At 35.2% G+C, this 5056-nt stretch overlaps 1 pseudogene; it reads left to right on the forward strand.

Annotated features, from left to right (window-relative positions):
- The first annotated feature begins 520 nt into the window (after positions 1-520).
- Positions 521-2859, forward strand: LOC108364339 (60S ribosomal protein L7-like; annotated as a pseudogene).
- Positions 2860-5056: the final 2197 nt, after the last annotated feature.

Raw genomic sequence — 5056 nt, forward strand, 5'->3', positions numbered from 1 at the left:
GGTAAAGAAAGAATTATTAATAAGTCAATGTATGCAGTGTTGCCCGATTTTAAGTTAACATTGCTTGCGGAGGGAGTTTCCAGACTTTCTTCAACACAACAACAAAATACAATATAAATTAACAATAAGAACTAATATGATTTAATTAATAGAAAAGAAAAAGAAAAGAGAGAGATAGGGAAAATTTTAATGCCCTTACACAATGCTATCAGTCAGTTATAAAATAATTGTAGATTTGTGTCTTGTAGTTGAATCTGCTTAACCCAGTCTTGACGGTCTCAGGCAATGAATTCCAGACTGTTACCCCGTTAATTAAAAATAGTCTTGATGTTAGGTAATTAAATTTTGGAACAATAAAACTGTTGTGTCTCTGTGAACTTACTGGTACAAGATTCTCAAACAGATAGGCATGTATTTTAAATACAGTAAGTTTGCAAATAAATATACAATTCCTAGCGCCCAAATAGTTCTCAAGTCTGCAAACCAAGATATTTGTCCGACAGGCAGAAATGGGCTCAATATGTTGAATGCTACATTGAGTTTATGGCAAGATATTGAGTCCAGTTTGCTGTATATTACCTCTGAGTAGGTGATGATTGGCATAATTAGTTGGATAACTAATTTACGCCTTGTTTCCAGTCGCGTAAATGTTGCAGAAACTCTCAGCTTACGCAGTATTGCATACGCGCTGCTTACCTTGGTCAGCACAGGTAAGTTTAGAATTAAGAATAAAACCTAAATTTCCTATCTTATCCGTTAAACTAAGGGGACTGGTACCTATCCACAATTTTAGAATACAATCGACATACACCACACTATTACATTCAGGCAATAATACAACTTTGACGCATTTAAACATAGAGAATTTCCAACAGCCCAAACAGAAATTGCAGAAAAGTCACTGTTTATTTTGAAATTTAAATCCTCAACGTGACCAATACAATTGCTTAGCATCAACATACGCATAGACATTCACATATTGACAAACAGGGACTGAATAACAGCGGACCAAGGACAGACCCTTGTGGAACACCAGTATACACAAACCTAGGCCGGGTTATTAGTCTGTTTGACTTAACCTTCTGCGTTCTATCCTGCCCATAAGTTTCACCGCGCTGTCTTTGAAGCCGAAATAATGTTTGAGCCTCAGTATATCCAGTAAAAAAACTGTGGTGAAGTCCTTTATGGGGATAAAGTTTCCAGAGGTGAAATTTTAGGTAGCACACAATTTGTTACACGCATGGTTGCTTTTCAACACTCCTGAAAGAAACTTAAGAAATATTTGAAAAGAAAGTTCATATAGCACAATTATTTTTGAAAGAGATACCATACAATGTATGTACTCTGGTTAATAATATCAAAAAATATATTAGAAACACCGTTTAATGTTATATTTGATACNTTTATGGGGATAAAGTTTCCAGAGGTGAAATTTTAGGTAGCACACAATTTGTTACACGCATGGTTGCTTTTCAACACTCCTGAAAGAAACTTAAGAAATATTTGAAAAGAAAGTTCATATAGCACAATTATTTTTGAAAGAGATACCATACAATGTATGTACTCTGGTTAATAATATCAAAAAATGTATTAGAACCACCGTTTAATGTTATATTTGATACAAATTAATATTGCTGCCCCGAATGCTCTGCGCCTTGCCACTGAATAATATATTTACTTAAAATTACATCCCTGGTCCTTGTTCTTTCTGTATCGCATTGTGGTGAACTCACATTTCTCAGAAATTTGACAACAAAACAAAACAGAGGGAGTATTTTGTTCGCTAATTTTTGCGATTTCTATTGTTTAATGTAAATTTATGTCTTTTTAGGCTATGTTGAGCCAACAAAGAAGGCGCAGTTGGAAAATGGAGTTATTAATAATGAAGTAGTAGGCATATTTGGAAAATTATGCCGATAAGCAGGATGGAATTTGGGAAAGTAAGTGCCTGGTTGCAGCATATCTATGTATTAAAAAGTATTTAATTAAATTGTTTATATAAATGTTATAAATCGAGGGGCTCATTTACGATGTGCTCCAAACATTTGGCAAACTTTTTTTCGCCTTTTCAACGTGCTAAGTAACAAGTTAAGAGACTGCCATCACGGCCGGTAAGAAACCGCAAGCAAAGGGCAGACAACCTTCCAGGAAGCTGCCTCCTGTCCCCGAGTCGAAGCTGATGTTCAGCAAGAGCAGGTCAGCAAATTGCTACCCTGATCAAACGTAAACTAAAGCGCTCTGCTGTGATTGCACTCCATAAACGTGAAAACTTGGTGCATGCTGAGAAATATCAAACAAGAAAACTCCGTGATGGACGCCGTGAGATGGAGTTGAGCTGGGTGCAAAGAAACGCGGCCAATTCTACGGGCCTGAAAAATCCAAATTGGCTTTTGTGATCCGTATCCGCGGTATCAACAAAGTTGCACAAAAAGTGCGTAAAGTTTTACAGTTCCGTCTTCGCCACATTAAAACGGTGTGTTCATCAAATTGAGCAAGGCAACCATTAATATTCTACGTATGCCGCACACAATATGGGGTTATCCAAATCTTAAATCAGTTCGTGAATTGATGTACAAACGTGGAATTGTCAAGCACAACCATCAACGTGTCCCAATCTCTGACACTTTTGTGATCGAAAGCAAATTTCGCAAAGCGCACGAAATTTAGGGCGTTGGTTATTTGGCGCACGAAATATTCACTGTTGGAACCCACTTCAAGAAAGCCTCCAACTTCCTGTTGCCATTCAAGCTCAACACATCAACCCGAGGCTGGCGCAAGAAGGCTAATCACTACGTTGGTGTTGGTGATTTCGGTAGCCGTGCGGATAAGATCAACAAATTGCTGCGCAAGATGGTTTAAAGAAATTTTTGTTTTGTATTTAAGGCGACAATATAATTTTGCACATCTTCAAAAGGCGCCCAAGAAAACAAAAAAAAAGAAAATTAAAAGATTCCTGTAGTTGCCTTTACACGAGTCGATTTCTGTCGATTGGAAAATTGACTGAGATATCGACTAGCCAAAACCCTTATATTTTACGGTTGAATTGCAATTTACACGGGTAGATTTTGGTTAAACGACAAAAATCGACCGTGTAAAGGCAGCTTAAATAACGTTCAAATTAATCATCACTTTTGAGATGGAAAATACCAATAACCATTTCATAATTTCGAAAAATATTCCATTTATATTTGTTCTTGCATTTTCCACACCACCTGTGAGGTATGCTTTTAGGCGCGTTACCGATTTTTTTTAAGGTGCTCGGTTCTCCAGGAGGCCTATTTTCACCTTTACAACTTAACTTAAAAAGAATTAAAACTAAAGCATGCAATATATAAAGAAAATTAAAAATTTTCCTACATCTAGTAAACTTAAAAAATTGCACAAATTAAATTCATTTTTCTTTATAAAATAAAGTTAAATATCACAATTCAGTTGAAGTGTATACNTAAAAAGAATTAAAACTAAAGCATGCAATATATAAAGAAAATTAAAAATTTTCCTACATCTAGTAAACTTAAAAAATTGCACAAATTAAATTCATTTTTCTTTATAAAATAAAGTTAAATATCACAATTCAGTTGAAGTGTATACATCTTATCTTATCTTATCTTACTAATATTATAAATGTGAATGTTTGTATGTTTGGATGTTTGGGAAATCATCACGCAGAAATGACTGAACGGATTTGCATCAAATTTTGTACGTAGATAGCTTATGGGCCAGATTGGTTAATCTTACTAATATTATAAATGTGAATGTTTGTATGTTTGGATGTTTGGGAAATCATCACGCAGAAATGACTGAACGGATTTGCATCAAATTTTGTACGTAGATAGCTTATGGGCCAGATTGGTTAATCTTACTAATATTATAAATGTGAATGTTTGTATGTTTGGATGTTTGGGAAATCATCACGCAGAAATGACTGAACGGATTTGCATCAAATTTTGTACGTAGATAGCTTATGGGCCAGATTGGTTAATCTTACTAATATTATAAATGTGAATGTTTGTATGTTTGGATGTTTGGGAAATCATCACGCAGAAATGACTGAACGGATTTGCATCAAATTTTGTACGTAGATAGCTTATGGGCCAGATTGGTTAATCTTACTAATATTATAAATGTGAATGTTTGTATGTTTGGATGTTTGGGAAATCATCACGCAGAAATGACTGAACGGATTTGCATCAAATTTTGTACGTAGATAGCTTATGGGCCAGATTGGTTAATAGGCTATTTTTTAAGAGTTGCCGCCTTTTAAAAAAGTTTAATTTATTTAATATGCTGGACCCACTGCATGGATTTGCATGGAAATTTGCACACAGATAGCTTATGACCTAGATTGGAAAATAGGCTACTTTTCTTAAGAGTTGCCACCTGTTAAAAAAGTTTCATTAAATTAATACGCGGAAACGACTGCATGGATTTGCATGATATTTCGCACAGAGATAGCTTATGACCTACAGTGGAAAATAGGCTAATTTTGTGGCAAAATCGGACAATACCCACGCCTACCTCCCATATAACGGTAATTTTCCGAAATACGAAAACTGAGATATTTTAGTAACTACTGAAGATTATTCACTCAAAATTGATATTTACAATAAGTTTTAGACGAAAAATAAGAATATTATAAATTTTTGGAAAATGGGCGTAGCCACGCCCACTTATGGTTACATGTGTATATCTTGGTAACCGCTGCACCAATTTCTTCCAAACTTGGCACAGTTGTTGGCCTTGGTACAGCATAAAAAATCGCCGAAACTTTTTAAAATCGGACAATAACCACGCCCACATCCCATATAACGGTAATTTAGAGAAATACAAAATCTTCGATAAATCAGTAAATATTGAAGCTAATTTATTCAAAATTGATGCTTGCAACAATTCTTTACCAAGAAATACGTTTATGGTAAAATTTTGGAAAATGGGCGTGGCACCGCCCACTTATGATCACATATATGTATCTCGGTAACCGTTCCACCAATTTGTACCAAACTCGGTGTGGTTATTGTGCTTGCCACATAGAAGCAAAACGTTGAAAATTATTGAA

Source organism: Rhagoletis zephyria, unplaced genomic scaffold, assembly GCF_001687245.7.
Source record: "Rhagoletis zephyria isolate East Lansing unplaced genomic scaffold, Rhagoletis_zephyria_1.1 Rzeph_scaffold_01539, whole genome shotgun sequence".
Taxonomy (NCBI): Eukaryota; Metazoa; Arthropoda; class Insecta; order Diptera; family Tephritidae; genus Rhagoletis; species Rhagoletis zephyria.